This window comes from Felis catus, chromosome F2, assembly GCF_018350175.1.
Source record: "Felis catus isolate Fca126 chromosome F2, F.catus_Fca126_mat1.0, whole genome shotgun sequence".
NCBI lineage: Eukaryota > Metazoa > Chordata > Mammalia > Carnivora > Felidae > Felis > Felis catus.
Window position 1 is genome coordinate 36,670,675 of NC_058385.1, and position 26,499 is coordinate 36,697,173.

At 36.2% G+C, this 26,499-nt stretch overlaps 1 pseudogene; it reads left to right on the forward strand.

The window, feature by feature from the left end:
* Nucleotides 1-24,898: 24,898 nt before the first annotated feature.
* LOC101086536 lies at nucleotides 24,899-25,568 on the forward strand (annotated as a pseudogene).
* The last annotated feature ends 931 nt before the right edge of the window (nucleotides 25,569-26,499 follow it).

Here is a 26,499-nt window from a genome sequence, read left to right on the forward strand (position 1 = left end):
ATTCTACCTGATAATCAAAGGGTAGAAGAATTTTACCATAAAATTCAGGAAGTTCAACAGAGAATCACTGAGATCAAGGAAAAAGCTTAATTAAATTTGACATCTATATTCAGTAATGTGTCCTTGTTCTCCCCATCTCTGTGTTGCCTTTGGGGTCTGTACTTATTGTGACATATCTTTTGGGGATATGGGATACTTCAAAGTGGCAGTTTAGGGTAACCATGTTGAAGCAGTTGCTTTGACATAGTCACGTTGATGAGCAAATATTCTGATGAGGTTTTAAAAACAAAACTTTGAACTCATTTGCCCTATTTCCATGTAATTTATAAAACATTCTTTTTTTTTCTTTTTAACTTACTCTTGAGCCTTGCCTCATTGCTGAACATCTCACCCAATCAAATTCCTACCTCTTGAAGAAAGATGGAAGATAGGGTAGGCATGAACATGGAAATTATTCATGTGAAAAAACAGTGCTCCGCTCAGAGTCCCTATTCATGGTCAATGTACCCAACTCCTAGCTACCAGGAATATGTCTCCTAGCTACTGGCAGCTCAACAGCTACTTCCCTCATGGTTATAGGGAAGTAATTTGTTCAAGGTTACACTTGGCCCCAGAATGTGGCCATAGCCAGTGACTGGCTGATGAAAGAACACTTAAATGTGAGGCATCTTTAAAATGGCATGTCAGCCCTAGAACATGCAATATGATTGCCTAAGGCCTCCATTGTAAATGGACTGCTGATCAGCTTCCTTCCCTGTCAATTTCTGCCTTCCTGTTTTTTGTTACTGTTTTGTTTTGTTTTGTTTTGGATGGGTATATTGCCCAAGAGCATTTCCAGGGAACTAAGCCTATGACATCACTTGAATTTTGAATGGTTTAGGACTCAAATTCTCTAACATTACCCTTAATATTCCATTGAGAAATTGATTTTATGTTTCATACTGGCACATCATAAGATTTTTATTCTTAGTTAAAAACAGCATATTTTATCTGTATTTGTAACTGGCTAGTAACTCTGTCTTTATTTATTTGGCTCACATATTGTGAGGGTAGAGGGCAGGATGGGAAGGTAAGAGGGATAGAAGAGGTTAATTTTGCTATAGTCTGATTCTTTTTTCTTTATGTCAGATACTCAAATTTTCAACTATTATATCAGAGTTCAACACAAATAATTTCTCATTATAAATATAATGCAAACTATTAAAATTTTGAAACAAATAAATATATGAAGAAGAAAAGTCCTACTTAATTGAGTTTAGAGACAACAAATAATGAGTTTTGTGGCAGACAGTGTAAGGGCTTATCGAGTTTTATAGTACAGTCTCTAATAGATATTGTCCCCAGGACGCCAATGAAAATACAAAAACTTGGGAGGAAAAAGTCTTGCCTTTTAAACTATACTTATTCAGATTCTTCCCCTGATATTTCAGTATATCCACATGAATACAACATTGTTTAGAAGTCTGATAAGTCAAAGGCTGTATATATACACTACTGCAATGCCTGGCAAATAGCAGACTCTCAACATATATTTTTTTAAGAAAATTAATGAATGGTGACTCACATGCAGTAATGGACTAGAAGGAACTAGTTGTGATAAAGCAACATTTTTCCAGCCTGATTGCCTCTGCCACAGAAGAAGAAAAACAACATGTACCTAGTCAACTGGTATATATATTTTTCTTTTTCCCCCTATTTTGGGGGATATTTGTGTTCTCTCTAAAATGTTAATGGTTAATATCAGAGCACAGTAAAGTATATACTGAAATGCACTAAATAATATGGAAGTACAAAAATTTATAACATAGTACGATAGCTCCCATATACCTACCAGCTAGATTTAACAGATATTAGAATTTTGCAATATTTACTTCAAAAATTTTACTTAGAAATAAATATAACAGATGTAGCTAACACCCTACTCTTCTCTTCCAAGTTTTCTCCTTCCATCAACAAAAGGCAACGCTATTATGAATTGTGTATATCGTGCTCATTGAATGTTTTATATTTAAAAACACTTACATGGTTTAAAATGTATATAAATGATATCATGCCATATGCATCTTTTTGCAGTTTGCTTTTTTACCATATTCACATATGTAGATGTATCTAATTTATATTAATTAGTATGCTTTCCAAAATGAAGAAATTACAGCTTACTTTACTAAGGGATAGTTGGGCTATTTGTACTTTTAAGACTCTTAAATATACTGTTTTAATAAACATATTTATACATACTGTCTTTTATAAATGAGGACACATTTCTCATTTAGAAATAGTTAGAAATAAAATTTTTGGTTTGTAGATTATGCATATCTTCAATTTCACTAGGTAGTGACAGTTGCTCTCCAAAATTGTTCTATCAATTTACACTTCCACCAGCACTGCATATTAATTTGCTACTTCTTCCCAATCTTTGCCAAAATATAGTGCTAACTTGAGCATGAAGTGGTACTCATTGTGGTTTTAATTTAAATTATCCCGCCATTAGGAAAGTTAATCATATGTTTGTTGGATATTGAGGTTTCCTTTTGTGCAATTTGCATGTTTATATTTTCCCTATATTTTGTTGTTTTTCCTATTGATATGCAAGACTTTTATTTAATATCCATGATATTGCATATATATTTTCTTAATTGGTAGTTTGTTTTGGCTGCTGCTATTCAAATGTTTTTAATTTTAATGAAATCAAATTGGTTCATATTCCCTTTGTGGCTTGTAATTTGTATATAATAGTGATTAAAGAGCATGGATTCAGGAGACAGCCTGTCAGGATTAAAAACCCATCTCTGCCACATACTGGGGAAATGTTTTTGCAAGTTGAATGCCATTTCTTCATCTGGAAATAGGAGTGGTGATAGAATTTACTTCCAAGGTCATTATGAGGATTGAATTAGCACATGCCAAGTGCTTAAAACAAGGCCTTAAAACGAGGGAAACCGTTCTCCCAGTGAGCATTAGTGATTATTATAACTGTTATTATTAGTAGTGGTGGTGGTAATACTATGACCATTAAAGAAATACTTCTCCAGCAGTTTAAGTGTCACATCTATTGATTTTGTTATGTTCAATTTTGATTTTCATATTTGGATATTTCACGTATCCAGATTTGGTTGAAATATGAGAAAACATTTATTTTTATATAAATATTCAATTGTTCTAATCCAGATCGTTTATTGAAGAGTCCACCAATTTCCCACTGAGATGTCATACTACCTCTGTTATATTTCATGTCAATTCTATTTATTAATTATGTATTCTATTGTAGTAGTCTAGTGCCCTGCGTAAAACTACCTGGATTTACTTTCTATAGATTTTTAAATAATTGTTACCTAGAGTTAACTTCCATTTCTTATTATTCTTCACAAAATTCTTGATGATTTTTGGAACTTTATTCTTCATGTGAATTTTAGGATAAGTTTATTAAAAGTCTCTGAAAAGTCTTTTGGAGGTTCAAGTGAATATTTGAGAAAACGTACATATTTTAATATGAGCCTCCCCATGTATGAGTATACAGTAGGCAGTTTTCTAAAGGTTTCCTTGGTTTTAATCCATTTCATTTTTAAGATAAAGGAGGTAGAGGGGCGCCTGGGTGGCGCAGTCGGTTAAGCGTCCGACATCAGCCAGGTCACCATCTCGAGGTCCGTGAGTTCCAGCCCCGCGTCAGGCTCTGGGCTGATGGCTCAGAGCCTGGAGCCTGTTTCCGATTCTGTGTCTCCCTCTCTCTCTGCCCCTCCCCCGTTCATGCTCTGTCTCTCTCTGTCCCAAAAATAAATAAACGTTGAAAAAAAATTTTTAAAAAAAAAGATAAAGGAGGTAAAGGCCATTTTATACCCATCTGCAGTTGAAAGTATGGACTTGATCCATATATGAGTAACACAAAGATGAAAAGACTATGTCCCAGTTCTCAAGGAGGTCAGAGAAAACAAAAACATGTAAGCCAACAATGTCACTAAAAGATAGATGTAATTATGATGAGGAGAATGTACAAGATGAAATGGAAGCAGAATGCAGTCTTGGGAAAAGTAGAAGTGTGTAACAAATGGGCAAAGGGTAGGAATTCAAAATCTAGGAATTCAAAATCTAGTAAAAAAATCATGACAAATAACATAAAATCAGGAGAAAGTTTTATGTGGAATGGGCACTGCAAATGCTTATTTATTCTTGGAATATAGAAGACAAAGAAGTGAAGGAGGATGAAGGCCAGAATGATGAAGGAACTGTTGAAGTCAAATTTGAGCAGGAGAGTAAGATTTGCATGCTAGTATGACAGCACTGTGGGAAGGACAAGAGTGGAGTCAGGAACAATAGCAAAGAAGCTACTGCCATAGCTGAGGGAGGTAAGGGTGCTTGTAGTAGGCATCTGCCATGTTAATAGAATTGGTCCATCTTCCTTCTGATTAACTGGGGCGTTTGGCAGAGGGTGGGGAGGCTAAAACAGCTTCTAGATTTCTGGTTGGATGACTTGGCAGGTGACAGTATAATTCACCAAGCGATTTCAAGGGGTCCTTTTATAAATTAGTCTCTCTTCTTTGACTGGTCCTACTCTGCAGCCATAGACAGACACAGTTGGTTCCCACTTAATATATTTATGTATAAATATACATATATACATGAAAATATACATGAAATATTCCTGTAATATCCTTGTGTACCCTGAAAGCATCAAGGCATTACATAGAAACATATTAAGAGAATACAGCTATTAGATTCGTTTTAGAAAAAAGGCAATGGAAGATAAGGACTGCATCTACCTTATAATTTCGCTTATATAGTAAATTATATAGCACCCTTATTGACTATTAGTTGTCATAGGACATTTGAAACAAATAAATCAAAATCTGAGAGTAATATAAATGTATTAAGGACTTAGTATTTAAACAGGTAGGCCTTGAAGACATGGCTATACATAATACAAACAAGGTTGTCCTCTTCATTGACTAACTTTCAGGGCCCTATAATATGTCAGTATATTATATATGGATAATCCATGCTTTTTGCAGCAACCTGAAGGTCAAAATAGAGTTCAATTAAAACTACTATTTCTCCATTTGTAACCTTCCTTGAATTAGGGGAATCTCTCCTCTCAGTTTTTGGAGTCTCCAAAAGATGTCTCACATCTGCTTTGTATATAAAGTTCCTTACACTCTGACTTCTCATGCTCTCACTTGCGCACTCGATAATAAATTTGATCACATTAGTTAAGATGCCATGCTCGCCAAGGGTGCTAGTGTTATTAGTGCTTGTTATTGTCTGCATTGAGGCTCCTGATTTGCTACTGAGGGCAGTGACCTTTGCCCATAGAGCACCCATGCCTGATGCTGCTGTAACTGTGCAACATCTTCTTTCAAGAGTTAGCAGATGACTTGTCTTTCATTATATCCAAAGCTCCTGGTCCCAGTATGCTTTGCCCTCAAGCTCTGAAATGCATTTTTTTCGTAGATATGTCTTCTTCTAGTAGGTCTATTTTTTTGCACGTCCTCTCTGCAGGACTCGAGATTGCAGCTAAGAAAGTTGCGTGGGAAGACAAACTACAATATTGATGCTATCCTGTATTAAGAACCACTTCATTCCTCCAACCTTGACCACTGCTCTTGAAAAGAACAAAGGAAAATTGGTTCTCTTTTCCTCCAGGATTATCTGTTCCCAAGAGAAAGTTAACTTTTAATGGAGACCTCATTCCTGCCCAGAAATTGCTAGTTAGATAAACAAACAAAATTCAAGCAATATTTGGGAACTAAGCCACTTATTTCACATGGCAACCATCAAGATTTTTCTGTTCCACAGTCCTTTAAAACATTATTGTGGATCCAAATGAACTAGTAAGAGAGTTTCAAGAAAATAAGACTGTATAGCTTCTTTCTCCAACATTGTGTTCTAAATTTATAAAGGAGCCATTTGTTGCAATATCTGCAAAAATGTTGTGGATGAGGAAATAATAATGGTTGTGATTTTGCACAAGGTAATACTAATTACAAGATAAATTAACCATTTAATAACCAGCATTCCAAGGAAGAGACAAAAGTCCTAAATTACAGTGTTTGATGGTTTTTATGTGGTTTGGCTGATTTTAAGCTACAGTGTGATGTGACTGATCATGCAGTTAGGAAGAGATGCTAACAATACACTCTCATAACATGAGCCAGCTCAGACACACTTTTGATTAAACTTTATTTATGAAGTTTTTAAGATATTTGGGAGAGATGGTTTGACCTATAGAATATCCACACCAATAATAAGCCACCCCATACTAAGAATAACTTATATTTCATAATGTCTTACTGCAGAAGGCAGTCTTTTCTTAAAAAGGAATCCCTCACTTTCCATACTGAGGATTTTAATTTACTTCCTAAACCATTGCTATGTGACAGAAAATAAATGGCAAACATCTATAGACTACCAAATTGGTGTATAATCTACTATGTCCATCTACCTGGGTTTGACAGGAACTAAAAGGAAAAAGAAAGATTCTTTCTTTCTTTGAGTCATTCAAGGAAAGAGATGTAAACTGCAGAGGAGCTCTACTCTTAAAGTCTCCACTATTTGTGAGACAAAGGTTACTTCCAGAAACTTAAATCATCATATGAAAAGTGAAAGCAGGTGACCATGTCATATCCCTTTAACATGACTCTTGCTCAAAAGTAATAGCTCAATTTCACTCATAGACAAGTGAACAAATACACAGAAGGCAATAGAAAGATGTAGCTTTAAAGACAGAATCACTTTTGTCTCCAAAATATAGGTCGAATGAGTGAGTAATCGCAGAAGTGGGAGATGACATATGAAACTGTTAATCTCTTCTAACTACATATTGAACCCAATTCTGACTCACATAGGAGCACATGAGGGGCAGAGCCATAGAGATAAGGCAGTGGCCTTGCCTTTCAAACAGAAGCTAAATAATATTGTCTGGGCTTTTTATGAGTTCACCCCCATTTGAGAGATTGACCTGAGGTAAACTGCTTGGGAAATAGTATTTTCCTTAGATAGGCTGAGGTTTCTAACAGAGTACTCTAATGCAATTTTTGACAATTCTTTTCCCTTCTTATTTTCTTACTACTGACAGGTAACAAGAGATCAGACTAACCTTTGGCTACTCCTTTAAGCACTATCTAAACTTAGCTATCTCCTGTTCAAATACACTAGAACACAAATTATTGTTAGGTGGCAATAAACTTAACCTGATAAACTCATTCTGAATACTATTCTTCACCTTGAAATATTAATGTTCCAAGTTTAAATTTAAAACACACACCATTGGGGTGCCTGGGTGACTCAGGAAGTTATGCATCCACCTCTTGGTTTCAGCTCAGGTCACAAACTCATGTTTTGTGAGTTTAAACCCCATGTCGGGCTCTGTGCTGGCAGCATGGAGCCTGCTTGGAATTCTCTCTCTCTCCCTCTCTCTCTGCCCCTCCCTCAATCACGCTCTCCCTCTCAAAGATAAATAAAATATTTTTTAAAAATAGAGGTAGATAGATGTTAGATAGATAGACAGACAGATAAAGCATGCACCATCCCAAGGATGCCTTTAAGAAGACAGTGGGGGACATCCTGGACACTGTGGGAAGGGGAATACATTTTGTAGTAGACATATCTTCCACGTATTCCTCAAAACTCACAGAAGAGACTATTTTCATCAAGGTTGGGCTCACCTAGAGTTATATTATATAGTGACGTCCAGGGGCATGAGTAAAGGAAGATTCATCACCAAAATTAATTCCCTCACAATGGTAGAATTTTTCTTTTTCCCCTTAGATTTAAAATTATTAAACACTTCAAAAATAATGTATAAAAATATTACATCATTAACTTCTACTACTACACATTACCAAAATGTATCAAACGTTATTTAAATAGTTGTTTCGTATTATTTCTTAATAAGTAACTTATTGCAGATGAGATCAATTATTACAGTCCACCACTACCAATTCATATTTCCTCTTCTCTCTCTCTAGAAGTAACCACTATTTTCATTTAGAGGTTTGTCATCTCTTAGATTATTTTTGTACTTTTACTACATATATATTTAGAAAACCAGATTGCTTTCCATGCTTAAGCACTTACACATGCTTAGATATCAAAGAATAAGCAAAATCTAGCAACTTCCTTTATTATTCAAAATTATGACAATACATATAGCTCCATTTAATTTATTTCAACTGCTGTCTTGTATTGGTAAATAGACTACAATTTATTTTTTGCCCATTCTCCAGTTAATAGGCATTTAGATTGTATCTAACATTTTGTTATTCGGAACAAAAAAAAAATTCTTATACATGCCTCCTTGTAACATGTAGAGAGTTTTCCTAGAGTAGATACCAAGAAAAAGAATTAGTCAGTTACAGAGGCTTTATATTTCCAAATTATTTTTCAAATTGCCAAATAAATTTATCCTCATAGGATCCAGCACATGCTCTACTTTCTTCTCAACATTTAGGATTATTGAATTTTATAATTAATGCAAATAAATCAGATGCATAACAATTACTCATTGTTGTTTTAATTTGTTATTTCTGCGATTACTAGTGAGAATAAGTATATCTTCACGGATTTCAATGGTTTGTAGCCATTGAATCATGTTTACTATATCCTACCTCTCTTTGCCCACTATTTCATTTTTGATTTTTTTTCCTGCTTAGAGGTATTCTAAGAGGTCTTGTGCTTATATGCACCACAAGTATCATCTCACAGTCTTTGCTTTGATTTATAGCTTTGTTTATAATAAATGTTGCTGAGACAAATAATTTTATTTGAAAAAGAAATTTGGATTCCTACCTCATAATATACACATAAAAAACTCCAAATAAAATATGGAGGAAAAAATCTTAAAGCTTTTGAAAAATTATAGAAGAATATCTTTGTGAAGTTGAAACACAAAGAATACATAAAACAAAAAGTAAATGACTAATAAATTTTCCCCATCCATACTTGGCACTTTTAAAGAAGGACAACAAAATCCAGACACTCAAATGTAGTATTTCAGTGTTCAGCAGAAAATAAAAAAAAACAGTTATAAAAAAAAAAAAGAAAACCTTGACAAAAAGTTGTCAATAAGACAGAATCAGAGATGATATAGGTATTGGAATTTAGGGGGAAAAAGAAATAAGTAATCTAATATAAATATGTTCAGCAATTTAGAGGACTAGATGGGCTTAGTGAGTGAACAGATAGTAAAAATAAAAAAAAGGAACTCTAAAAAGAACTAAGTGCAAAATTCTAAATATAAAAATTCTAGAGATTAAAAAAAATCAATATCAGAAATGAAATCTTCACTAAATAAGCTTAACAGCACATTGGACACTAAAGACAAAAAGATGATACCATGTGCTTAAGGGCAAGCAACCAATAGAAACAATCCAAATGGAATACCTTCTTTAAAAAAGTCTCAGCCAGACTGATGGGAGAACCCAAGGAAAAGATGTCTATTTGAGGAATCCTTTGTCAGACAGGAATGAGCTAGAACAAGGATCTCCCTGTTCTCAGTTATTGGCCAGCAGTCCAAGGGAAACCTGACCTTGGCCAGAACATGGTGATGGATCTCAAATGATGGCAGCTGAGGCAATTAGGTAACTCTGACCCCCACAGCAGTCTCTCTTGAAAGAAATATGAGGAACACACCTCCTCACTGCCACATAAGCATCTCAGAAACTGTTTCATGTGAGAATCAACCCAGAAGTAGGAAGACTTATCCACCTAAAGACAATAATGCTGAACCAGCACAGGCATGTTTCATGTAGGTGCAAGCATAGTGCAGGGAGCTGAAAAGCCTACCTGGCTAATACTGACATACTGATAAGGGAAGAGAAAATAAAGAAGTTAAACTCATTAAAAAAAAAAATAGTGGGAAGCTGACATGAGGTGACATGTGCACTTTATTTTTTCGTGGGAGCCATCCCCTCCCCCACCTTCCTGGAAAATAAGTGGGTAAAGGAGTAGAGAGGCTATCAAGGATAAGAAAAAGCTTGGAAGGAAAAATTAGAAGTGTCAAAAAGTGTGCATGGTAGTCGTTTTTGTTACCTTTTGTTGTTTAATTCTATTAGCGTACATAATTTTGTGGATGAAATTGATACTTTTCTACTTGACAAGTTGTTTATTGCCCATTTTTTTCCTCCCCCTCCTTATTTTTACTCCTGCAAACCACTTAATAGTTAAAAGGAATATGTGGACATATCAGTTTTAAGATGACAAAAAATCTTTTACAAGGTTAGAAAAATTGATTTAACACACATTTTCAAAATTTGATTGAATGTCAAAATTAGGTATATTTCATAAGGGGTTAAGAGTAGAAATTCAAATGTACAAGAAGACATAGTGCTGAAAACTAGAGTAGATATTGGGTAACTATAAAACTAGAAGACGACTGTGAACAGAAGAAGAAAGAAAACAATTGATATCTGCAACTAGCAGACTATTAATCTTGGCAGTTATATTTTAGAACTTTCATTATCTCAGTAAAACCTGTGAAAATCAATACCTGCAATGAGTGTGACTTTCCCTGATTTCTTATGTCATAGTTCCTGTTATCTTCCATATAAACTCTCTTGGGTGAGACAAAAATTAAATCATACCTTCAATGATGTCATTTAGTGTAGTTTATCATTTTTGTTTGTCTCATGGTTTTGTTGGTTGTTACAGTGCGAACACGACACAAACACATCCAATTAGTATATTTCAAAATTTACAAAAATTATCTCCGACTAAATAAAGTGCCACTTGTTATGTGACCACTTTAACTAAAATACTTTGTCAGGCAGTCTACAATAAAAAATAATTGTCATCCTGGTAGGGCTGAAACCACTTCTATTTGTGACTGTCTGTACCTTTACTTCACTTAAAGTGGATGCTTTCACTTTACCGGAAATTTTTATTTTATTTTATTATATATATATATATATATATATATATATATATATATATATGGAAGGGCAAAGGGAGTGGAAGAGACAGAATCCCAAGCAGGCTCCACACTGTCAGTGCAGAGCCTGATACAGGGCTCGAACTCACGAACCATGAGATGATGACCTGAGCGAAAGCCAAGAGTTGGACGCTCAACCAACTGACCCACCCACGCACCCCACTTTATGGGAAATCTTTAAAGAAATTAGTACCATTCTGGATTTGCAACTTAGTAAGCTTTCTTGATATAATATTTAATTTATAGCTACCTAATTGGGAGTCATAAAATTCTTCACAGTATTTTCCTACCATCAACAACTTTATTTTTGGAAATGTGTTTAATTATCCTTAAGGCAATAGAATCTGAACACATTTAACTGTTCTGGCAAGTTTCTTCCACTTTTTAAGATACTACCCTTTTTTTCATCCTCAATATATTAATAGGTATATTATTTGATTGCAGTTTTGTTTTCATAAAAAGTTATGAAATAGGGGCACCTGGGTGGTCCACTCAGTTGAACACCTGGCTCTTGGTTTTAGCTCAGGTCATTATCTCATGAGTTCAAGTCCAGCATCAGGCTCTGCCCTGACAAAGCAGAGCCTGCTTGGAATTCTCTCTCTCTGCCTCTTCCCTTCTCTCCCTTTCTGTCTTTCACTCTCAAAATAAATAAATAAAAACTTAGAAAAAACTTATGAAATAAATATACTAAGTCATGAACCTGCCAAATTTCCAGATAACAGCTTCTTCTGCCATTTATATATTCTAAATCATCATGTAATTTCTTTTCTATCGCTCACTCTGAGCCTATCTTATGTTTTAGCCCACATCTTTCCTTACTTTAGTTTACATAACAACTATAACATGGATTTCTTTTTTCTTCAAGATTCCATTGATCTACTGTAAAGTACCAACACTTCTATCATAAGCATCTGCATAATGAGTACATTATGCTCATAGGAGTACAGAGTTTTTACATTCATGTGGTAATAAGAACTTTGAAATCCCTTTAGTAAAATCAAGGTGAACAAACCTGTCAACCAAATAAAATGATAAAATAATCAATTATATAGCAATACATCTGATATGATAATGTAATAAAGAGTTTTTGTAGCATGCATGGAGTATATAACAGTAAAGCCAGGTGATATGAACGCTCCTTTTAGAGTTTCCATTTTATTTTTTGAGATTCACTGTATGTCCACTCATTCATCCCATCTGCAAACAATAGTGAGATACACTGAAATGTGGGAATTTAAGTCTCCAAAGAGGGATTCTGAATTGAGAAGGGAGCATAGTTTAAAATAGGCTATTCTGTAGCCTGACTAATTTTATCTTCAAAACACTTGACCCTCTGTGGTTGCAAACATGGTTTCCCAAGTTCTAAGATATTGGGTCCAAGGAGGCCTTCATAAGAAAAGAGATAATTATGGTCCGTAGAAATATTTGCTCCTAATTAGCAATATCTTTGGCCTCTGGTGTATAATTTAGTCAAATTCTCAAATTTAAGAGTCAGGTCTCGCTAAACAGTTACCACCACCAAATGTTACGCACCTTTGGAAGTAATTTGAACAACCAAACAACCTCCTCTGATGTTGTATTTTTTTACATTTTTTTCTATGTCAAATGTTTTTGTCCAACTTAGTTCTATTTACACAGTATGCTTCAAAAGAATATGACTATATATATTTACATAGTGTATATTACATGGTGTATATTTAGAAGTATACACCACTTTATATTTACTTTTTGCTTATTAAAATTACCTGCTCTCAAATGGTTGCAATTAGATGTAGTTTTATGGAAAACTCTAATATTCACAGGTCTCCTTTTTTATCAACTATTTTCTATTATATAAAACACATTAAATAAATTTAAAAAGCAAACAAATCTACATTTAGAAATTTCCTAAGCTAAGGATAACTGGTAAATCAGAAGAACACAAAACACAGACGGAGACCGAAGAAGAAAACAGAGGAAAGCAATGAAAAGGGAGAGTATTCCCATAACCTTTGCTAAGTCTGGACAAAGGCAGAGAAGGGCTGCGGAGCCAGAATTTTGTGATTCATTATGTTTAAGAGTAATGGTCTAAGAAAAACTAGTGTATTTATTTACATCTTCCAAGAAGTGTGTTTTCCAGGAATTAACCAACTTAACTAGAGGGCAGTATGTCTCCAGGCTGAACAATATATTGAGCATTTCTTATTTCTAAGTTGTGTAACTATCTTAAGTGCCCAAAAGCCTGTCTCTGACTTACTTGATGGCAATAAGGTAGATCTCTGATATTAGACCTTGGCATTCTTTATGCATGTCTGTGGCTGATGGAATGTTTAGAAAGTGAGAGTCAGAGGTTAATTGATTTGATTACCAAGTTGAGAGACAAATCAATCAGCCAAATAGGTTAGCCAAATCAACTCAAATCTAACCCAGAAAGCATTGTATTTCTAACAATAAATATAGTTATCTCTCTCTCCTAATTATGATTCAGGGACTGTGATATAATGAAATCACAAAGTACTTCTTTCACATGTACAAATGATTTGCTTAATGTGTATGTAAGATTCTTCCCACAATTTTACTGTACTTTGACAAAAATAGTTTTAAAGGAGGCAGTAAAGAAACCCAAAGCTAATACTGATCTCTCCAGTCAATTGCTTATGCTCAGTTACACTGTGAAACCATTAGGAATTAGTGATCCAAGAACTTTGCTATATTAGGCATGAAAGAGCAAGTGTTTTCAGTGCTTAACCTTGTCCGTGCATCAGAGCCTAGGGGAGGTTGCAGAAGATGTCCAGATGATTACAAACACCGTTACTGTCTGGGTAATGGTAATGCCATTACTGAGCTATGTCTAAGTAACATGCAATAAAGCGACATAGTAACAATTTTCCAATTCATTTACTAATCAAGTAAACAAACAAATTTTGGGGGCATGAGTATTTAGGGTTGCTTTAGTTTGCTCAACTAAATTACCTAGCTTGACCATGTTCGTTGATCATATTCACTGGATAATTTCAGTCTTGATTTGATTTGGAAAAAAATAGCCTGCTTGTTCTCATCCCATTATCCTTTCATCTATCATAGTCCTCTTATTAACATCTCATCTACTTTTGGAGGCAAATTTTACTGTGTGAATCTCTGGCCCTGACTTTGTTTCAATTTTCTATTCAGATTTAAATGCTTTAATCCAGTTATATCATCTGGTTTATTAATTGTTCTATCTTCCCAGTCATATTCTTTGGTATTTTGGTAAAATCTCCACCCAGCAAAGGAGAAGGCTGAAACCCTCTTCTTTCCTTGGGACAGGCAGCTGTAGGGCCTATTGGCCCCTGAATTAAAAACAAACAAACAAACAAACAAAAATTTCTATCTAAACTGAAGACAGGCTACTGGCACAGATTTGGAAGTCCTGGAGTGACCTAATCATGTACATGAAGCCAGAGGCCCCACTCAGTACAGTATTTCTGTCATCGTGGTCATTTGGTCAACTTAGGCTATTCTCTCTGTCCTGGGAGGAATAGGTACTCTGTCTGCAGAATGAGTGCTTCTAACCTTGATTCTTTAGCGCTAGGCTTTTCCAAGAAGCTATATGCATACTCTTAGCAACACCTGCTAAACAATTCTGGTATATCTGGATAAATCTACATATCTTTCTTGAGAGGGAACATAAGTAACTGGCTATTGAAATCTTCAGATAAAGGTCTTTTGTGTGGGGTCCAATAGTTGCCAAAAGCATGTGAACCCCTGCTGTTGGACTGATCCTGCATCCTTCCCCTGACTTCAGATGAGAGTGCTGTTTGTCCTATGACCCTTCCCATTGCCTATTTACACAATAGATGCTCTCATGAATGCCTATCTTACTATCACCTGACTACAGCTTTGTCCAAGGTTGTCTCATCCAGTAAAGGATTTGTTCAATTAACCACTGGCTAGCTAATGAAGAGACAATCAGTAATATACCTAAGTTTACTAACAGACAAGGTCTTATGGTTTTTTTTTAATATTTATTTATTTCAAGAGAGACAGTGCATGCAATCAGGGAAGGAGAAGGGAGAGAGGGACAGAGAGAATCCCAAGCAGGCTCCATGGTCAGCACAGAGCCCAATACAGGTCTCAATCTCACAACCATGAGATTATGACCTGAGCTGAAATCAAGCATCAGATACTTAACTGACTGAGCTACTCAGGCACCCCAGGTCTTTTAAATGAATCACTGGCAACAGTGTCATACTTTACAGAAATTATAAAACTAGGCCATGTAAAGGCTCACACAGAACTGTTCAGCTCACATTTAGTCTGGGTGCTTCCAACTAATAGATATTACCCATTGTTTTTCTGGGTGCATTCCAAGAGTCAGGAAGTCTCAAAGTCAGAACAAACTAGCCAGATGAGAAGCTTATTGAATCCTATCCTGTGAATAATAAAAAAACTACAAGGTATTCTCAAAATCCTTATTATATTCTTATATTCATAACATTTATAGAGAAGGTTTGAAATGTAAGTTTTATTGGTCCCAGTAGGGGAGAACCCATTCACAGAATATGAAGATAAAAATAATGACAATATTGAGTATTTATTACATGCTTACTATGTATCTAGTACTGTTCTAAATGCAATATTTATATCAACTCATTTAATCCACACAAAAACCCCTAAAGTAGATATATTGCAGCACCAGGGAGGAAATTGTGGCATAGAGAAGTTAAATAACTCTAAGTGGTAGAGCCACAATTTGAACTAAAGAGCCTGGTTCTGAAGCCCGTGCTCTTAGGTGCCTAGCTTAATACTGCATCAAAAAACAAAAACAAAAACAATCCCAATACTATATAATTTTTAGTAGCTCCTGGCTACGAAAGAAATCTAGCACTCTTTCAGTTCTTTCTGAGTCTTAGAACTATAAGTCAATTAGAGGCTGAGTCTAATGCCTTGATAGTCACATCTAGTTATAAACTAATCAGAAACCATTTGGGAAGCAAGACTACCAGAATTGGAAGAGAATGAAGCATTGACAATCCTGTACTTCTCTAAATGGGAATCTCATTTAAAAGACAAACCTTATACATTGTAAATATAAACTGGGCTGAGATTTTTTTTAACAGTTAAAGATGTCTACGAGCAGGTAGTTCCTTCAATGAGTTTACACATTGGGAATATATAATGATTCTTTTAGTTATTAGCTCTGTGGCTATGAGCATGTTACTTAATCTCTTCATGTCATAGTTTAGTCATTTGTACAGTGAGTCATTTAGAAAACAGTACATATATGACAAGGTTTTATAATAATCAGGGGAGTTGATAGCTGTAAAATGGTTTGAAAATTACCAGAGATATGGTAAATGCCAGGAAAATAGTATGCTCATATCATTATTATTATTATACAGAACTTTCAACCATTGTGGTCAGAAAAAAGTTCAAATAAATAACTATGATATCGTTCAAGTTTATGTTTTATCCATGATTCCATTACCATCTCCTCTCAGAGTCTGCTGGTTTCTTTTTGTAAGTAGAAAGGCGCCAACTAGTATTCCAACAGTCCTTAGGATCTTGATTTCTTCTTATACATTCCCAATCTACCCGTACTGATGTTTTAGGTTCCAGTTTGTTATTATCCCCAAGCTTAATTCAGCCTCAGAAGCCCAAAGAGGAAACAGAGCAATCACACAGCCCTCCTATCTTGATTCCCCCATTGGCACTGTGCTCTAGGCTTCTAGTCCATTCTTTGGGACTCCACAAAGCTGTTCACCTGCCATATAAGCCAGGACAGCTGCATCCGTAGGGGAGACCATCAGGCATACAATCTTATCCCAAATAACTCTTGTGCTAAACACCCTTACTCTCATTTTGCCCTAACCAATAATCAAACCTTATTTCCCCTAACTCCCACATACACCAGTCACTAACTTATTAAATTACTTGCAAGTTTTCATCCTTTCTTTATCCATAAATTTGACATTTGTGATTTTACTTCTCAACTCTGAACCTTGGCTCACCTAAAAAGAATCCAGATTCTCCAGCCTTTTTTTTTTTTTAATCCAAGCTATGATGCTTCAAGCTGACAGGAGAACTACTCCTGCAAATTAAAGAGTCCCCAGCAACCTGACTATCCAGTTCAGCTCTAGGGACAATGCCCTGAGAACAAGGTATCAACCTAGATACAAGCTATGCCTTCCATTAAATAAGCGGTGTTGAATGAATATAAAGTGCATGATTTTAGTTATGCAAAAATTTTTGTACGGCAAACAATATTTGCAATATTTTCATGTGTTTAATAATGCTCCTTTACAATTTATAACCTTTATCCACAAGAGGCAATACATGCAAAAAAGAGAGAAATTCTCCTGTATTAAATGTATGATGACATTTTTAATTCTGTAAAAAAATTATAAGTTGAAAAAGAATTTATTTATAAAATTAATGACTGATCCAAAGAATTTCCAAAGTTCTAATGATCTAAACTTCATTTTGAAATAATTAAGTAATGTGAATTTCCTGAATATGAAACACAAACAATTGGCTTGAAGTCAACTTGGTAATATTTAAAATCATACATATTCTTTGAAATATTTTATTGAACTAACAGAACATGTTTCAGGTCAATTATTACAGCCGATTGTGTTTCCCATTTATTTATTTATTTATTTCCAAGTTAGTTAGCATACAGTGACATATTGGTTTCAAGAGTAGACTTTAGTGATTCATCACTTACATATGATACCCAGTGCTCATTCCAACAAGTGCTCTAAATTTTTAAACTTTATGTTGGGAAATAATTATCTATGAATATAGATACATATAGAACATTTCCGCATGATCTAGATCTTCTAAGCAAAGGCATTTATAGTCAATTTAAGAATTGTTTATGTAAGGTGGCATTGCAGGATCATAAAATTTAGAGATATCTCTGTCTCTTGAGATGTTCCAGAGTGGTGAAGATAAAGACTTCTCTCTGGAGAAGATCTCCTATATTCAAGAGAAAAGATCAGGTCTCTATCTCCAAAACTAGATTCAGTTCACCAGCACTTGGGTACATATTCAGAGTTTTCTAATTCTAGGATTAATCCCATTATTTATTCTGCATGTATAGATACATTTGACTTCCAGCACATCACCCTGTGGGGACTGGAACTCAGGGAACTGGTGCTATGAAGTTACTCTAGCAGATGTTTTATTTTTTTACATTTGTTTGTTTCTCTGGTTTTTTGTTTTGTTTCGTTTTGAGAGAGAGACAGTGCGTGCATGTGAGCAGGGGAGAGACAAAGAGAGAGGGAGAGAGAGAATCCCAAGCAGGCTCCACATGGGCAGCGCAAAGCCGGGGACTCTCAGGGCTCCAACTCACCAACCATGAGATCACGACCTGAGTGGAAATTAGGAGTCAGATGCTTAACCAACTGCACCACCCAGGCATCCCTCCATCTGATGCTTTTGCTATTACTAATAAACTGTCTTTGTCTCTGACCCAGGTGTCTTGTGATTTTATATATATTGTTATGAACTGAATATGTCCCCTCCCCCATCAAAAGAATTATATTTTTTATGAATATTAGGAAGTAGAACCTTTGGGAGATAATTAGATCATGAAGGTGGAGCCCCCATGAATAGGATTCATGTTCTTATAAGAAGAAACATGAGAGCTTTCTCTCTCTCTCTGATCCCCACCATGTGAAGACACAATCAGAAGACAGTATCTTCAAAACTTGAAGAGAGCTCTCACCAGACACCAGAAAGTTGGCACCTTGATCTTGGGTTTCCTAGCCTCCAAAACTGTGAAAAATAAATTTCTGTTGTTTAATCGATACAGTCTATGTTAATTAGTTATAGCAGCCCAAACTGATCAAGATAGTTCAGATAGAGTTTGGTAAAACCTCAGACCCTTTACAGATTCTGACTTAACTTTATTGAGATATGCATTACATAAAATAAAATAAAATAAAATAAAATAAAATAAAATAAAATAAAATCATTTTAAATATAGAGTTTGATGAGCACTGTACATGTATACGCATCTATAGCCACTATGATAATCATTGTATAGAACATTTCCATTACCCAAAAAAGTTCTATTGTGTTCATTTCCAATCAGTCTCCTCCATACCCTCAGATACATGCAATCACTGATATGTTGCCTAAACTATGGATTGGACTGATATTTCCTAAAATTTCATAATGGATAAAGAAATTGTGGTTTATATACACAATGGAATACTACTTGGCAACGAGAAAGAACGAAATATGGCCTTTTGTAACAACGTGGATGGAACTGGAGAGTATTATGATAAGTGAAATACATCATACAGAGAAAGACAGATACCATATGTGTTCACTCTTATGTGGATCCTGAGAAACTTAACAGAAGACCATGGGGGAGGGGAAGGAAAAAAAAAGTTAGAGAGGGAGGGAGCCAAATCATAAGAGACTCTTAAAAACTGAGAATAAACTGAGGGTTGATGGGGGGTGGGAGGGAAGGGAGGGTGGGTGATGGGCATTGAGGAGGGCACCTGTTGGGATGAGCACTGGGTGTTGTATGGAAACCAATTTGACAATAACTTTCATATTTAAAAGAAACAACAAACAAAATAAAAATAAAATTTCATGTAAATGGAATCATGCAGTATATAATTCTGTTTTGGGCTTATTTCATTCGTGATTATTTTCATTAATGATTTCTGAGATCCGGTCATGTCATTGCTTATTATAGGAATGCATCCCTCATATTTACTGATTAGTATTCCAGTGTATGAGTATTCTACAATATGCTTATGCATTCTGCTATTAAGAAATACTCAGGCTGTTTTCCAGTTTGGAGTCACTATGATAAATCTGCTATGAGCAGTTGGCAAGTCTTTGTATGGAAACACATTTTATTTCTCTTGAGTAAGTACATAGGACTGGAACGATTAGGTTGCATGGTAAGTATGTCACTAGCCTTATACAATACTGCCAAACTGTTTTCCAAATTGTACCATTTAACATTCCACCAACAATGTATGAAAATTCCACTTGCTCCACATCCTCTCTAAAACGTGTACTGTTCATCTTCTTAATCTATCCATTCTAATGGCTACATAGGGATGTTTCACATGCTAGATACTGTCCATTTCCATTTGGCATCCATTTCTATACTCTTCTATTCCCCCTAACCCTAAGTGTGACGGGAAACTGAAAGCTGTTTTTCTTAAACTCCCTTTGGCTAGGCTTCTCAATACAGTTTAAGTTCTTTCAGTGAGATTAATCTTAACACATTTGGAAGGTGTCACGGAAGTGGGGACTATCCTCGAACGGTGCAGTTGGACAAGTGGGCTGGGGGAGCAGCTTGATTCCATGATTTTCTCCATCTTACCAGATTCATGGGGATGGGGAAGCTAAGATATCGAGTGGTCAAGAAAGCATCCGGTTCCTGACCTCAGGGTTGCAGCCATAGTAGTGTATGTTCCTGAAATCAGAAACGGAGTGGTGACTTCCTGACTTTTATTTCTGTAGGCAACCAATAATTTTGAAATCACTTAATATTCTTAATACTTTTCTGCTTAGAATGCCTAGAGTACTTTCTGTTACCTGAACTCAGATTGACTCAACAGACATAAAGAAAAAAAAAGTAAAAAAAAAAAAAATGCTTGTGAAATATAGACAGGAGATTTTAAGAGGGAAATGGTTCAGCATTCTCAATTTCTCCATCTTAATTCTCAGAGGGATTCTTTAATATCATGCTATTATTGTAATAATTTGTTAACAAAAATATGTCGGCCGTATATTAGCGATGCTGATATTTATTGAGAGTTTACTATGTACCAGGCACTGTAAGAATCAATTCAATGCTTATTACAAACTTAAGTCAGTCATAGTTCAGGCATTATCTTCAATCCATTTTAGCATTTCCTATTCTGTACCAGAGGAGGATTTAAACCCAAGTCTGTCTGAAACAAATTTATACAATTTCACTTCCACCACGTTGCTTCTCAGACAAAATTTGTCACTAACCATACTTTTCTACGTCACTGGGAAAATAGGCACGTATGCTCCCAAATCCTTGGTCTTACCTACAAACTAACTCACTCTGAATTCCTTTCTTCTTTTCAGGGCTGTAATGGAAATCATCATTTTCTCCTTCTACTTAAGAAAAAAACCCTATTAGAACTACTACGATCCAGCCATCCCTCTTCTGGGTACATATCCAAAAGAAATGAAATTAGTACCTCAGAGAGATAGCTGCACTTCCATGTTCACTGTGGCACTATTCACAATAGCCAAGATTCACAAGTGACCTACATGTTGTTGATGGATAAATGGACAAAGAAACTGTGGTATATACATACAATCCAATATTATTCAGCCTTAGAAAAGGAGATCCTGCCATATGTAATAATATGGATGAAACCGGAGGATATTATGCTAAGTGAAATAAGACCGACACAAAAAGAAAAATACTGTGTGATATCCCTTTTATATGAAATGTAAAGAAAAAATTGATTCGCAGAAGTTGAGAGTAGAGGGGTAATTACCAGCGGCAGGGAGGTGGGAGAAATAAATAAGAGATGTTGGTCAAAGGATGCAAAGTTGCCGTTTAGTAGGATGAAGAAGTTCTAGAGAGCTAATGTACAGCATGATGACTATTGTTAATACTACTGTATTGAATAAAGAAATTTGCCAAGAGTAGATTTGAGATGCTCTCACAAAAAAAAAAAAAAGAAAAGAAAAAAGTTAACTGTAAGAGGAGATAGATACGTTAATTAGCTTGATAGATACATGAATTAGATACATATCATCTCACTCTATACCTATATCAAAACATCATGCTATATACTTTAAATATATAATTTTTACTTACCTACTTACCTAATTTTTACTTACTCCCTATTTACCATATACGATTAAGTTAGAGATCTCAAACTCAAAACAACAGTGAATAAAATAAAATTGATGTGTATTTCTTTATTGTGTAACGTTTGGATATAAGAACTCCAGGACAGAAAAGAACTTCACAAAAAGACTGGAATTCAGATTCCTTCCATCCTGCTATTCCACCAGTCTGAGCATATAGCTTTCATTTTAGGGTTGAAGACAACTGCTCAAACTCCAGCCATCTTTTCTACCTACTAGCCCACAGGGAAAAGGAAACACGGAAACGTAAAATGGTGTCTTCCTCATTCTAAGCATACTTGCTAAAAACTGCACACACCTCTCTGCTTAGAGTCTATTGCTCATAAATTAGCCATCTTTAAGGTGAGGTACAGGAGGTGGGAGGGAGCAGTTAAGAGATCATCTTACCTACTAAGAGACTCATTCTATAAAATGTATACAAATCCATCATGATCTATAAGGTGTTCAATGACCTGCATCGTATTGATCTCTTCTGTCTCAACTTCTGCCATCTCCTAGTCTCCCTCACCTCCAGACACTGGACAATGCATTGTTTTACACAACTCTGTGTGTGACACTGAAGGCTCAATCAGATGAGCCGCATTAGAGATAAGGACCATGACCAATAATATTGAATAAAGAGCTTAGTATAGGAATTCAATGCTAAGCAGGAGTAGAGGTGGAAAAGAAATCCACGCAACACTGTTGTCTCTGAGCTTGAGGATAAGCCTGAAGAAGTATGACTCCCTTGGGCTAGGGGTCAGACAGAAAAGCTGAATATGGAGGGGAAAAAATGAGAAATCAGAACCACCAGGATGAGAATTTGCACCTGATTCTAGTGCCTCTGCTATCTGCTTCAATGCTAGGATTGCCCTGCAGGAAAAGCTGACTCCCCTGAGCACAGATCTGCTCACATCCTGGCTCAGGATTCAGAGAACTTACGGGAGAAAATCCAGCAGGAGAGAAAGGAGCTGTAGGTCTGCATGTCGGCGCTTGCCAACAAAGGAAGCCAACACTGCCACGCGCTCAGCACCCCAGACCAACCTCCAAAACATAAAACACTACCGGTTCTCTCAGGTCTGGCTGCCAAATCACATGCAAATTCATCTTGTTGTCATCCACAATCCAGAACAATGCTGGGAAGGGGACGTTTGGAAAGGTAGTTAGAGCTCAGCTTAATTGGCACAGTATAAACCTGGATGTGTTATTTGGGTCTCATTTTTAAAACATACTTCTTCAAGATTCCTTTCTGTAACTCCTGAGACCAGCCTAACTACTAAAATGTAGCTCTGTAGCACTTCTCTTTTTTTCTTCAGTCATACGTAGTTTTTGTTTGTTTGTTTTTTATTGCTTATATCAGCCCCACAAAATGAAAAAATAAAACTTTTCAGCCTGGAAAAAGGCACATACACGTTTTTCACTGGAAAAAAAAAAGTTCTGAAATAGTGCCTGCGAAGTTCAAGATTTCTCCATCTTCTCCCCATCTTCTCCCACCTAGAACAGTTTTTGGCATTTATGGAATTAATTTCATTGAATTATTTCATTTGTACAATTCTAAAAATTAACTCTGGCAGTTTCCATATACACAGAAGTTTTTTTTCTTTCCAAAAGGTAACTTCCATGATGGCACACAGTAAAATAGAGGCCAACGTGGTGAGTGGTTGGTGAATCTTACCCAGCCCAAAGGTCTGGGATGTTTGTTACGCAGTAGATTTTCATCTTTCTTCCCACATCTTTACCGCATAAATAAATGTTGGAAGCAATGCAGTATTTTCTTTTAAAACAAATTTTTAAGTCCTTTCTGTATTATTTAATAGAACGTATAAACAAATACATCAAGGTAATCAGCAAGAAAAATCAGTTGAGTACCCTGTCAGGCTGCCTGGCCCCCATTAGCTTTTCTACACCTGTAATAAAAATATCTCTAGTGAAAGGAAACATACAAAGGATGAAAAGTATACTTCTTCCATAAAAATTAAATTTTCAAAGTTGTTCCCAACACACCTGTTTTCTCCCTAGAGAAGTCAGTACTTTGTTGAACTTAATTAGGAGTGAAATGAGTTGTTCGGGCCACAGGCTAAAAAGGACCATGGGATTATTTAAAGCATCAAATTTGAAATACAATTTATATTTTTTCCGGAAAAATTTTGTCATATTTTCTGACTTGCATTTCAGAAATGTTTCATTGTATCAAAATATTGGTTGATTTTAAATATTACATGTTAACAAAGAACTTGCCTCTTTCAACTATGCTTCTCCTCACACCAAACGTGAACTTGCCCAGTTTTTTCAGGTTGGACACATATTGAACAAAGTGTCTTTATGCTAATTTGAAATCACTCTGCCCTATGCTTAGCAATGAATTAATATCAAGATGGTTTTTCATTTTTGAAAAATGAACTGTGATTTTTTAATAAAAATAAGTCGAGTATTATTTATTATATTTGACAAGCTACCCAGCTAGCTAGGCAACATTTAGTGATGTCCCAGATAAAGATGTAGGTAACATTCTTTAAAAATAGGAGTCCCTGGTGAATTCTCAGGACTTGGCACTGTATGTGATTGTTAGTTTTGCCTGTACCTCTGAAAAATGGCAAAACGTGAATCCGTTCATTAAAAAGCTGTCAGCCAACTGAAATTCAGAAATAGGCTAATGGTAATTAATTAAATTCTACTTTTTTTTCTTAGTGTGTTAAGTGCCTTGACTCAGTTACAAAAATGAAACCAACAACTTGTTGTTTTTAAGTCAACTAACAAAATGTTGCATCAGGTTTAAGAGAAATCAAAAATTATTTTTAAAAATGTAAACCGAATAAAACATTGAAATATTTATTCTTTCTCAACAGATAGTATCGCTTTTAAAATGGGATGGATAGGGCGCCTGGGTGGCGCAGTCAGTTAAGCGTCCGACTTCAGCCAGGTCACGATCTCGTAGTCCGTGAGTTCGAGCCCCCTGTCGGGCTCTGGGCTGATGGCTCAGAGCCTGGAGCCTGTTTCCAATTCTGTGTCTCCCTCTCTGCCCCTCCCCCGTTCATGCTCTGTCTCTCCCTGTCCCAAAAATAAATAAACGTTGAAAAAAAATAATAAATAAATAAAAATAAAATAAAATAAAATGGGATGGATAAAAGCAGTGCATTCTGCGGTCCCATGGACCTGTCTCTTGCTTCAACAGCATGTGGATGGAACAGACCCAGAAACGCCCCTTCTACCAGCCTGGACCACCCTCCAACTTTTCTCCCAGTTGCTACCTTCAGAGCCATCTTCTTGTCTCCAGGACATCCAACATCCTATCTTGAGCTTAGCTCCTTATTACCATCAACCCCAAGCTTTCAGATTTGTCAGAATTGTTCCACCAAGGGGAAGGGTGCCGTCAACCCTCTGGTTAACAAGCACCTGCACGCCTCTTACACCTACCTGTCTCAGGCTTCTATTTCTACCACCACAGGGCAGCTCTGGATTGTGTGGGCCACTTCTCTTGGCCCTGAGGAGAAGCACAAGCACGCTGGGAGTCTCTGGAAGTTACTAGTCCAGTATGGCCTCCATGCCCTCTTCCAGGACGTGCAGAAGCCATCCCAAGATGAGTGGCATAACACCCTGGACACCATGGAAACTTTCCTGGTTCTGGAGAATAACCCAAACCAGGCTCTTTTGGTTCTGCATGCCTTGGGTTCTGCCCCCGCAGACCCCCCATCTCTATGACTTCCTGTCAAACCGCGTCCTAGAGAAGCAGGTGAAACTCAAGAAGATGGACAATCCCCTGACTAACCTCTGCAAGCTGGCTGGCCCCCAGCCTGGGCTGGGCGAGCGGCTCCATTAAAGGCCAACCTTCAAGCATGACTTGGAGCCTTTGAAGCCCAGCAACCTTAGAGGGGCCCCTCTGACATCCCCAAGGTGCCAGGGCTTGGGCCTGAGCTTGTCCTGGGAGCTATTCAGCAGCTTTTTAACTAACCTGAAGCGCTCTGGCAGGTTGTGGGCCAAGTGGAAACAATAAATCTTTTGTAGCCAATCAATAAAATGAAAAATTAAAAAATAATAAAATCTAATGGATAAAAAATATTTTGGGGCCTTTCTTGTGAATTATCAATTAACAGTTCACATTCCTTTTTTTTTTTTAAGTGTACTTATTTATTTTGAGAGAGAGAGAGCATGGGGTAGGGGCAGAGACAGAGGGAGAGAAAGAATCCCAAGCAAGCTCCCTGCTCAGCACGGAGCTCCACTAAGGGCTTGATCTCATAACCCACGAGATCATGACCTGAGCTGAAATCAAGAGTCAGACACTGAACAGACTGAGCCACGCAGGTTCTCCGAAAGCTCACATTCTTATAAGCAACACTGTTATGAAAAAAAATCTAGATATGAATACATCTGGTTGCTGTATTACAGAAAACATGCAGGGAGGACTACGTTCTGCCCCTCTGAACAGATCTTCTAAACAGATTGCATCCACCAGTAAGAATTACTAAATATCCAGACATTGTCAGAAAAAGACAGATAAATGGAAATACTCAAAGTTAAATAGGAAAGACAGTCTTTCAGTTTTTACTTTGTGGTGATATGCTACTTGAGATATGCCAAGAGCTATAATGCTGTATATGTGGGATAGAGTTATTACCTGTATCCTGCCACACGATTTAGAAAAGCTTTAAGGACAAAGCAGAATTCTAAAGAAGTGAGGTACAGGTTGGGAATGAGAGAAAGGTGGGGACAAGAGGATCACGCATGTAGCAAGAAAGTAATGGCCAAAGGAA